The sequence below is a fragment of the Triticum aestivum genome, chromosome 7A (assembly GCF_018294505.1).
Source record: "Triticum aestivum cultivar Chinese Spring chromosome 7A, IWGSC CS RefSeq v2.1, whole genome shotgun sequence".
Classification (NCBI taxonomy): Eukaryota; Viridiplantae; Streptophyta; class Magnoliopsida; order Poales; family Poaceae; genus Triticum; species Triticum aestivum.
In genome coordinates this window covers 743122292-743134528 of record NC_057812.1, presented here as the reverse complement: position 1 = coordinate 743134528, position 12237 = coordinate 743122292, and positions in this window count along the sequence as shown.

Below are 12237 nucleotides of genomic sequence, written 5' to 3'. Positions count from 1 at the left end.
ATCCAAATCAACTAAACCATGTCCGATCATCACGTGAGATGGAGCAGTTTCATTGGTGAACACCACTATGTTGATCATATCTACTATATGATTCACGCTCGACCTTTCGGTCTCCGTGTTCCGAGGCCATATCTGTATATGCTTGGCTCGTCAAGTATAACCTGAGTATTCCGCGTGTGCAACTGTTTTGCACCCGTTGTATTTGAACGTAGAGCCTATCACACCCGATCATCACGTGGTGTCTCAGCACGAAGAACTTTCGCAACGGTGCATACTCAGGGAGAACACTTCTTGATAATTAGTGAGAGATCATCTTATAATGCTACCGTCAATCAAAGCAAGATAAGATGCATAAAAAGATAAACATCACATGCAATCAATATAAGTGATATGATATGGCCATCATCATTTTGTGCTTGTGATCTCCATCCTCGAAGCACCGTCGTGATCACCATCGTCACCCGCGCGACACCTTGATCTCCATCGTAGCATCCTTGTCGTCTCTCCAATCTTATGCTTCCACGACTATCGCTACCGCTTAGTGATAAAGTAAAGCATTACAACGCGATTGCATTGCATACAATAAAGCGACAACCATATGGCTCCTGCCAGTTGCCGATAACTCGGTTACAAAACATGATCATCTCATACAATAAAATTTAGCATCATGTCTTGACCATATCACATCACAACATGCCCTGCAAAAACAAGTTAGACGTCCTTTACTTTGTTGTTGCAAGTTTTACGTGGCTGCTACGGGCTTAAGCAAGAACCAATCTTACCTACGCATCAAAACCACAATGATAGTTTGTCAAGTTGGTGCAGTTTTAACCTTCGCAAGGACCGGGCGTAGCCACACTCGGTTCAACTAAAGTTGGAGAAACTGTCACCCGCTAGCCACCTTTGTGCAAAGCACGTCGGGAGAACCGGTCTCGCGTAAGCGTACGCGTAATGTTGGTCCGGGCCGCTTCGTCCAACAATACCGCCGAACCAAAGTATGACATGCTGGTAAGCAGTATGACTTATATCGCCCACAACTCACGTGTGTTCTACTCGTGCATATAACATCAACACATAAAACCTAGGCTCGGATGCCACTGTTGGGGAACGTAGTAATTTCAAAAAAAATTCCTACGCACACGCAAGATCATGATGATGCATAGCAACGAGGGAAGAGTGTGATCTACGTACCATTGTAGACCGACAGCGGAAGCATTAGCACAACGCGGTTGATGTAGTCGTACGTCTTCACGGCCCGACCGATCAAGCACGGAAACTACGGCACCTCCGAGTTCTAGCACACGTTCAGCTTGATGACGATCCCCGGACTCCGATCCAGCAAAGTGTTGGGGAAGAGTTCCGTCAGCACGACGGCGTGGTGACGATCTTGATGTACTACCGTCGCAGGGCTTCGCCTAAGCACCGCTACAATATTATCGAGGTTTATGGTGGAAGGGGGCACCGCACACGGCTAAGAATATGATCACGTTGATCAACTTGTGTGTCTAGGGGTGCCCCCTGCCCCCGTATATAAAGGATCAAGGGGGGGGGGTGCGGCCGGCCAGGAGGAGTCCTACTCCCACCGGGAGTAGGATTCCCCCCCTTTCCTAGTTGGAATAGGATTCGGGAGGGGGAAAGAGGAGAGAAAGAAGGAAGGGGGGACGCCGCCCCCCTCTCCTTGTCCTATTCGAACTAGGGGGGAGGGGAGCGCGGCCCAGCCCTGGCCACCTCTCCTCTCTTCCACTAAAGCCCACTAAGGCCCATATACCTCCCGGGGAGTTCCGGTAACCTCCCGGTACTCCGGTAAAATCCCGATTTCACCCGGAACACTTCAGATATCCAAATATAGGCTTCCAATATATCAATCTTTATGTCTCGACCATTTCGAGACTCCTCGTCATGTCCGTGATCACATCCGGGACTCCGAACAAACTTCGGTACATCAAAATGCATAAACTCATAATATAACTGTCATCGAAACCTTAAGCGTGCGGACCCTACGGGTTCGAGAACAATGTAGACATGACCGAGACACGTCTCCGGTCAATAACCAATAGCGGAACCTGGATGCTCATATTGGCTCCTACATATTCTACGAAGATCTTTATCGGTCAGACCGCAAAACAACATACGTTGTTCCCTTTGTCATCGGTATGTTACTTGCCCGAGATTCGATCGTCGGTATCTCAATATCTAGTTCAATCTCGTTACCGGCAAGTCTCTTTACTCGTTTCGTAATACATCATCTTGCAACTAACTCATTAGTTGTAATGCTTGCAAGGCTTATGTGATGTGCATCACCAAGAGGGCCCAGAGATACCTCTCCGACAATCGGAGTGACAAATCCTAATCTCGAAATACGCCAACCCAACATTTACCTTTGGAGACACCTGTAGAGCTCCTTTATAATCACCCAGTTACGTTGTGACGTTTGGTAGCACACAAAGTGTTCCTCCGATAAACGGGAGTTGCATAATCTCATAGTCACAGGAACATGTATAAGTCATGAAGAAAGCAATAGCTGTTGGGGAACGTAGCAGAAATTCAAAATTTTCCTACGTGTCACCAAGATCTATCTATGGAGAGACCAGCAACGAGTAGAAAGAGAGTGCATCTACATACCCTTGTAGATCGCTAAGCGGAAGCGTTCAAGTGAACGGGGTTGATGGAGTCGTACTCGTCGTGATTCAGATCACCGATGATCCTAGTGCCGAACGGACGGCACCTCCGCGTTCAACACACGTACAGCTCGACGATGTCTCCCACGCCTTGATCCAGCAAGGAGAGAGGGAGAGGTTGAGGAAGACTCCATCCAGCAGCAGCACAACGGCGTGGTGGTGATGGAGGAGCGTGGCAATCCTGCAGGGCTTCGCCAAGCACCTACGGGAGAGGAGGAGGTGTCACGGGAGGGAGGGAGGCGCCAAGGGCTCAGGTGTGGATGCCCTCCCTCCCCTCCACTATATATAGGGGCAGGGGAGAGGGGGGAGGCGCAGCCTTGCCCCTTCCTCCAAGAAAGGGGTGCGGCTAAGAGGGGGGGAGGAGTCCATCCTCCCCAAGGCACCTCGGAGGTGCCTTCCCCCTTTAGGACTCTCCCCTTTTTCCTATATCTTGGCGCATGGGCCTCTAGGGGCTGGTGCCCTTGGCCCATGTAGGCCAAGGCGCACCCCCTACAGCCCATGTGGCCCCCCGGGGCAGGTGGTCCCACCCGGTGGGCCCCCGGGACCCTTTCGGTGGTCCCGGTACAATACCGATGACCCCGAAACTTGTCCCGATGGCCGAAACAGGACTTCCTATATATAAATCTTTACCTCCGGACCATTCCGGAACTCCTCGTGACGTCCGGGATCTCATCCGGGACTCCGAACAACATTCGGTAACCACATACAAGCTTCCTTTATAACCCTAGCGTCATCGAACCTTAAGTGTGTAGACCCTACGGGTTCGGGAGACATGCAGACATGACCGAGACGTTCTCCGGTCAATAACCAACAGCGGGATCTGGATACCCATGTTGGCTCCCACATGTTCCACGATGATCTCATTGGATGAACCACGATGTCAAGGACTCAATCGATCCCGTATACAATTCCCTTTGTCTAGCGGTATTTTACTTGCCCGAGATTCGATCGTCGGTATACCGATACCTTGTTCAATCTCGTTACCGGCAAGTCTCTTTACTCGTTCCGTAACACATCATCCCGTGATCAACCCCTTGGTCACATTGTGCACATTATGATGATGTCCTACCGAGTGGGCCCAGAGAAACCTCTCCGTTTACACGGAGTGACAAATCCCAGTCTCGATCCGCATAAAACAATAGATACTTTCGGAGATACCTGTAGTGCACCTTTATAGTCACCCAGTTACGTTGTGACGTTTGATACACCCAAAGCACTCCTACGGTATCCAGGAGTTACACGCTCTCATGGTCAAAGGAAGAGATACTTGACATTGGCAAAGCTCTAGCAAACGAACTACACGATCTTTGTGCTAGTCTTAGGATTGGGTCTTGTCCATCACATCATTCTCCTAATGATGTGATCCCGTTATCAACGACATCCAATGTCCATAGCCAGGAAACCATGACTATCTGTTGATCACAACGAGCTAGTCAACTAGAGGCTCACTAGGGACATATTGTGGTCTATGTATTCACACGTGTATTACGATTTCCGGATAATACAGTTAGAGCATGAATAAAAGACTATTATCATGAACAAAGAAATATAATAATAACTTATTTATTATTGCCTCTAGGGCATATTTCCAACAATCTCCCACTTGCACTAGAGTCAATAATTGTAGGGTTTCGTAGTAATTTCAAAAAATTTCCTACGTGCACACAGGATCATGTGATGCATAGCAACGAGGGGGAGAGTATTGTCTACGTACCCTACGCAGACCGACTGCGGAAGCGATGACACGACGTAGAGGAAGTAGTCGTACGTCTTCACGATCCAACCGATCAAGCACCGAAACTACGGCACCTCCGAGTTCGAGCACACGTTCAGCTCGATGACGATCCCCGGACTCCGATCCAGCAAAGTGTCGGGGAAGAGTTCCGTCAGCACGACGGCGTGGTGACGATCTTGATGAACTACAGCAGCAGGGCTTCGCCTAAACTCCGCTACAGTATTATCGAGGAATATGGTGGCAGGGGGCACCGCACACGGCTAAGGAATCGATCACGTGGATCAACTTGTGTCAACTTGTGTGTTTAGAGGTGCCCCTGCCTCCGTATATAAAGGAGGAGAGGAGGGGAGGCTGGCCGGCCAAAGGGGGGAGGCGCAGGAGAGTCCTACTCCCTCTGGGAGTAGGATTCCCCCTCCAATCCTAGTCCAACTAGGATTCCTCGGAGGGGAAAAGAGGAGGAGGGGGCCGGCCACCTCTCCTAGTCCTAATAGGACTAGGGGAAGGGGGTGGCGCGCAGCCCATCTAGGGCAGCCCCTTCTCTTTTCCACTAAGGCCCACTATGGCCCAAAAAGCTCCCGGGGGGTTCCGGTAACCCTCTCGGTATTCCGGTAAAATCCCGATTTCACCCGGAACACTTCCGATATCCAAATATAGGCTTCCAATATATCAATCTTTACGTCTCGACCATTTCGAGACTCCTCGTCATGTCCGTGATCACATCCGGGACTCCGAACAACCTTCGGTACATCAAAATGCATAAACTCATAATATAACTGTCATCGTAACCTTAAGCGTGCGGACCCTACGGGTTCGAGAACAATGTAGACATGACCGAGACACGTCTCCGGTCAATAACCAATAGCGGGACCTGGATGCCCATATTGGCTCCTACATATTCTACGAAGATCTTTATCGGTCAGACCGCATAACAACATACGTTGTTCCCTTTGTCATCGGTATGTTACTTGCCCGAGATTCGATCGTCGGTATCCAATACCTAGTTCAATCTCGTTACCGGCAAGTCTCTTTACTCGTTCCGTAATACATCATCTCACAACTAACATATTAGTTGTAATGCTTGCAAGGCTTATGTGATGTGTATTACCGAGAGGGCCCAGAGATACCTCTCCGACAATCGGAGTGACAAATCCTAATCTCGAAATACGCCAACCCAACATCGACCATTGGAGACACCTGTAGTACTCCTTTATAATCACCCAGTTACGTTGTGACGTTTGGTAGTACCCAAAGTGTTCCTCCGGTAAACGGGAGTTGCATAATCTCATAGTCATAGGAACATGTATAAGTCATGAAGAAAGCAATAGCAACATACTAAACGATCGGGTGCTAAGCTAATGGAATGGGTCATGTCAATCAGATCATTCTACTAATGATGTGACCTCGTTAATCAAATAACAACTCATTGTTCATGGTTAGGAAACATAACCATCTTTGATTAACGAGCTAGCCAAGTAGAGGCATACTAGTGACACTCTGTTTGTCTATGTATTCACACATGTATTATGTTTCCGGTAAATACAATTCTAGCATGAATAATAAACATTTATCATGATTATAAGGAAATAAATAATAACTTTATTATTGCCTCTAGGGCATATTTCCTTCAGTCTCCCACTTGCACTAGAGTCAATAATCTAGATTACACTGTAATGAATCTAACACCCATGGAGCTTTGGTGCTGATCATGTTTTGCTCGTGGAAGAGGCTTAGTCAACGGGTCTGCAACATTCAGATCCGTATGTATCTTGCAAATCTCTATGTCTCCCACCTGGACTAGATCCCGGATGGAGTTGAAGCGTCTCTTGATGTGTTTGGTCCTTTTGTGAAATCTGGATTCCTTTGCCAAGGCAATTGCACCAGTATTGTCACAAAAGATTTTCATTGGACCCGATGCACTAGGTATGACACCTAGATCGGATATGAACTCCTTCATCCAGACTCCTTCATTTGCTGCTTCCGAAGCAGCTATGTATTCCGCTTCACATGTAGATCCCGCTACGACGCTTTGTTTAGAACTGCACCAACTGACAGCTCCACCGTTTAATGTAAACACGTATCCGGTTTGCGATTTAGAATCGTCCGGATCAGTGTCAAAGCTTGCATCAACGTAACCTTTTACGATGAGCTCTTTGTCACTTCCATATACGAGAAACATATCCTTAGTCCTTTTCAGGTATTTCAGGATGTTCTTGACCGCTGTCCAGTGATCCATTCCTGGATTACTTTGGTACCTCCCTGCTAAACTTATAGCAAGGCACACATCAGGTCTGGTACACAGCATTGCATACATGATAGAGCCTATGGCTGATGCATAGGGAACATCTTTCATATTCTCTCTATCTTCTGCAGTGGTCGGGCATTGAGTCTTACTCAATTTCACACCTTGTAACACAGGCAAGAACCCTTTCTTCGCTTGATCCATTTTGAACTTCTTCAAAATTTTGTCAAGGTATGTGCTTTGTGAAAGTCCAATTAAGCGTCTTGATCTATCTCTATAGATCTTAATGCCTAATATGTAAGCAGCTTCACCGAGGTCTTTCATTGAAAAACTTTTATTCAAGTATCCCTTTATGCTATCCAGAAATTCTATATCATTTCCAATCAGTAATATGTCATCCACATATAATATCAGAAATGCTACAGAGCTCCCACTCACTTTCTTGTAAATACAGGCTTCTCCGAAAGTCTGTATAAAACCAAATGCTTTGATCACACTATCAAAACGTTTATTCCAACTCCGAGAGGCTTGCACCAGTCCATAAATGGATCGCTGGAGCTTGCACACTTTGTTAGCTCCCTTTGGATCGACAAAACCTTCTGGTTGCATCATATACAACTCTTCTTCTAGAAATCCATTCAGGAATGCAGTTTTGACATCCATTTGCCAAATTTCATAATCATAAAATGCGGCAATTGCTAACATGATTCGGACGGACTTAAGCATCGCTACGGGTGAGAAGGTCTCATCGTAGTCAATTCCTTGAACTTGCCGAAAACCTTTTGCGACAAGTCGAGCTTTGTAGACAGTAACATTACCATCAGCGTCAGTCTTCTTCTTAAAAATCCATTTATTCTCAATTGCTTGCCGATCATCGGGCAAGTCAACCAAAGTCCATACTTTGTTCTCATACATGGATCCCATCTCAGATTTCATGGCTTCAAGCCACTTTACGGAATCTGGGCTCACCATCGCTTCTTCATAGTTCGTAGGTTCATCATGATCTAGTAGCATGACCTCCAGAACAGGATTACCGTACCACTCTGGTGCGGATCTTACTCTGGTTGATCTACGCGGTTCAGTAGTATCTTGATCTGAAGTTTCATGATCATTATCATTGGCTTCCTCACTAACTGGTGTAGGTGTCACTGAAACAGTTTTCTGTGATGGACTACTTCCCAGTAAGGGAGCAGGTACAGTTACCTCGTCAAGTTCTACTTTCCTTCCATTCACTTCTTTCGAGAGAAACTCCTTCTCTAGAAATGATCCATTCTTAGCAACGAATGTTTTGCCTTCGGATCTGTGATAGAAGGTGTACCCAACAGTTTCCTTTGGGTATCCTATGAAGACACATTTCTCCGATTTGGGTTCGAGCTTATCAGGTTGAAGCTTTTTCACATAAGCATCGCAGCCCCAAACTTTAAGAAACGACAACTTTGGTTTCTTGCCAAACCACAGTTCATAAGGCGTCGTCTCAACGGATTTTGATGGTGCCCTATTTAACGTGAATGCGGCCGTCTCTAAAGCATATCCCCAAAATGATAGCGGTAAATCAGTAAGAGACATCATAGATCGCACCATATCTAGTAAAGTACGATTACGACGTTCGGACACACCATTACGCTGTGGTGTTCCGGGTGGCGTGAGTTGCGAAACTATTCCACATTTTTTCAAATGTACACCAAACTCGTAACTCAAATATTCTCCTCCACGATCAGATCGTAGAAATTTTATTTTTCTTGTTACGATGATTTTCAACTTCACTCTGAAATTCTTTGAACTTTTCAAATGTTTCAGACTTATGCTTCATTAAGTAGATATATCCATATCTGCTCAAATCATCTGTGAAGGTGAGAAAATAACGATATCCGCCTCGAGCCTCAATATTCATCGGACCACATACATCGGTATGTATGATTTCCAACAAATCTGTTGCTCTCTCCATAGTACCGGAGAACGGTGTTTTAGTCATCTTGCCCATGAGGCACGGTTCGCAAGTACCAAGTGATTCATAATCAAGTGGTTCCAAAAGTCCATCAGTATGGAGTTTCTTCATGCGCTTTATACCGATATGACCTAAACGACAGTGCCACAAATAAGTTGCACTTTCATTATCAACTCTGCATCTTTTGGTTTCAACATTATGAATATGTGTATTACTACTATCGAGATTTAATAAGAATAGACCACTCTTCAAGGGTGCATGACCATAAAAGATATTACTCATATAAATAGAACAACCATTATTCTCTGATTTAAATGAATAACCGTCTCGCATTAAACAAGATCCAGATATAATGTTCATGCTCAACGCTGGCACCAAATAACAATTACTTAGGTCTAATATTAATCCTGAAGGTAGATGTAGAGGTAGCGTGCCGATTGCGATCACATCGACTTTGGAACCGTTTCCCACGCGCATCGTCACCTCGTCCTTAGCCAATCTTCGCTTAATCCGTAGCCCCTGTTTCGAGTTGCAAATATTAGCAACAGAACCAGTATCGAATACCCAGGTGCTACTGCGAGCATTAGTAAGGTACACATCAATAACATGTATATCACATATACCTTTGTTCACCTTGCCATCCTTCTTATCCGCCAAATACTTGGGGCAGTTCCGCTTCCAGTGACCAGTCTGCTTGCAGTAGAAGCACTCAGTTTCAGGCTTAGGTCCAGACTTGGGTTTCTTCTCTTGAGCAGCAACTTGCTTGCCGTTCTTCTTGAAGTTCCCCTTTTTCTTCCCTTTGCCCTTTTTCTTGAAACTAGTGGTCTTGTTAACCATCAACACTTGATGCTCCTTCTTGATTTCTACCTCCGCAGCTTTCAGCATTGCGAAGAGCTCGGGAATAGTCTTGTTCATCCCTTGCATATTATAGTTCATCACGAAGCTCTTGTAGCTTGGTGGTAGTGATTGGAGAATTCTGTCAATGACGCAATCATCCGGAAGATTAACTCCCAATTGAATCAAGTGATTATTATACCCAGACATTTTGAGTATATGCTCACTGACAGAACTGTTCTCCTCCATCTTGCAGCTATAGAACTTATTGGAGACTTCATATCTCTCAATTCGGGCATTTGCTTGAAATATTAACTTCAACTCCTGGAACATCTCATATGCTCCATGACGTTCAAAACGTCGTTGAAGTCCCGATTCTAAGCCGTAAAGCATGGCACACTGAACTATCGAGTAGTCATCAGCTTTGCTCTGCCAGACGTTCATAACATCTGGCGTTGCTCCAGCAGCAGGCCTGGCACCCAGCGGTGCTTCCAGGACGTAATTCTTCTGTGCAGCAATGAGGATAATCCTCAAGTTACGGACCCAGTCCGTGTAATTGCTACCATCATCTTTCAACTTTGCTTTCTCAAGGAACGCATTAAAATTCAACGGAACAACAGCACGAGCCATCTATCTACAATCAACATAAACAAGCAAGATACTATCAGGTACTAAGTTCATGATAAATTTAAGTTCAGTTAATCATATTACTTAAGAACTCCCACTTAGATAGACATCCCTCTAATCCTCTAAGTGATTACGTGATCCAAATCAACTAAACCATAACCGATCATCACGTGAGATGGAGTAGTTTTCAATGGTGAACATCGTTATGTTGATCATATCTACTATATGATTCACGCTCGACCTTTCGGTCTCCGTGTTCCAAGGCCATATCTGCATATGCTAGGCTCGTCAAGTTTAACCTGAGTATTCTGCGTGCGCAACTGTTTTGCACCCGTTGTATTTGAACGTAGAGCCTATCACACCCGATCATCACGTGGTGTCTCAGCACGAAGAACTTTCGCAACGGTGCATACTCAGGGAGAACACTTCTTGATAATTTAGTGAGAGATCATCTTATAATGCTACCGTCAATCAAAGCAAGATAAGATGCATAAAAAGATAAACATCACATGCAATCAATATAAGTGATATGATATGGCCATCATCATCTTGTGCTTGTGATCTCCATCTCCGAAGCACCGTCATGATCACCATCGTCACCGGCGCGACACCTTGATCTCCATCGTAGCATCGTTGTCGTCTCGCCAATCTTATGCTTCCACGACTATCACTACCGTTTAGTAATAAAGTAAAGCATTACATCGCGATTGCATTGCATACAATAAAGCGACAACCATATGGCTCCTGCCAGTTGCCGATAACTTGGTTACAAAACATGATCATCTCATACAATAAAATTCAGCATCATGCCTTGACCATATCACATCACAACATGCCCTGCAAAAACAAGTTAGACGTCCTCTACTTTGTTGTTGCATGTTTTACGTGGCTGCTACGGGCTTAAGTAAGAACCAATCTCACCTACGCAGCAAAACCACAACGATAGTTTGTCAAATAGACTCCGTTTTAACCTTCGCAAGGACCGGGCGTAGCCATACTTGGTTCAACTAAAGTTGGAGAGGCAGTCGCCCGCAAGCCATCTCTGTGCAAAGCACGTCGAGGGAACCGGTCTTGCGTAAGCGTACGCGTAAGGTTGGTCTGGGTCGTCTCGTCCAACAATACCGCCGAACCAAGGTATGACATGCTGGTAGGCAGTATGACTTGTATCGTCCACAACTCACTTGTGTTCTACTCGTGCATATAACATCAACATAAATAACCTGGCTCGGATGCCACTGTAGGGTTTCGTAGTAATTTCAAAAATTTTCCTACATGCACACAGGATCATGTGATGCATAGCAACGAGGGGGAGAGTATTGTCTACGTACCCTACGCAGACCGACTGCGGAAGCGATGACACGACGTAGAGGAAGTAGTTGTACGTCTTCACGATCCAACCGATCAAGCACCGAAACTACGGCACCTCCGAGTTCGAGCACACGTTCAGCTCGATGACGATCCCCGGACTCCGATCCAGCAAAGTGTCGGGGAAGAGTTCCGTCAGCACGACGGCGTGGTGACGATCTTGATGAACTACAGCAGCAGGGCTTCGCCTAAACTCCGCTACAGTATTATCGAGGAATATGGTGGCAGGGGGCACCGCACACGGCTAAGGAATCGATCACGTGGATCAACTTGTGTCAACTTGTGTGTTTAGAGGTGCCCCTGCCTCCGTATATAAAGGAGGAGAGGAGGGGAGGCTGGCCGGCCAAAGGGGGGAGGCGCAGGAGAGTCCTACTCCCTCTGGGAGTAGGATTCCCCCTCCAATCCTAGTCCAATTAGGATTCCTCGGAGGGGAAAAGAGGAGGAGGGGGCCGGCCACCTCTCCTAGTCCTAATAGGACTAGGGGAAGGGGGTGGCGCGCAGCCCATCTAGGGCAGCCCCTTCTCTTTTCCACTAAGGCCCACTATGGCCCAAAAAGCTCCCGGGGGGTTCCGGTAACCCTCTCGGTATTCCGGTAAAATCCCGATTTTACCCGGAACACTTCCGATATCCAAATATAGGCTTCCAATATATCAATCTTTACGTCTCGACCATTTCGAGACTCCTCGTCATGTCCGTGATCACATCCGGGACTCCGAACAACCTTCGGTACATCAAAATGCATAAACTCATAATATAACTGTCATCGTAACCTTAAGCGTGCGGACCCTATGGGTTCGAGAACAATGTAGACATG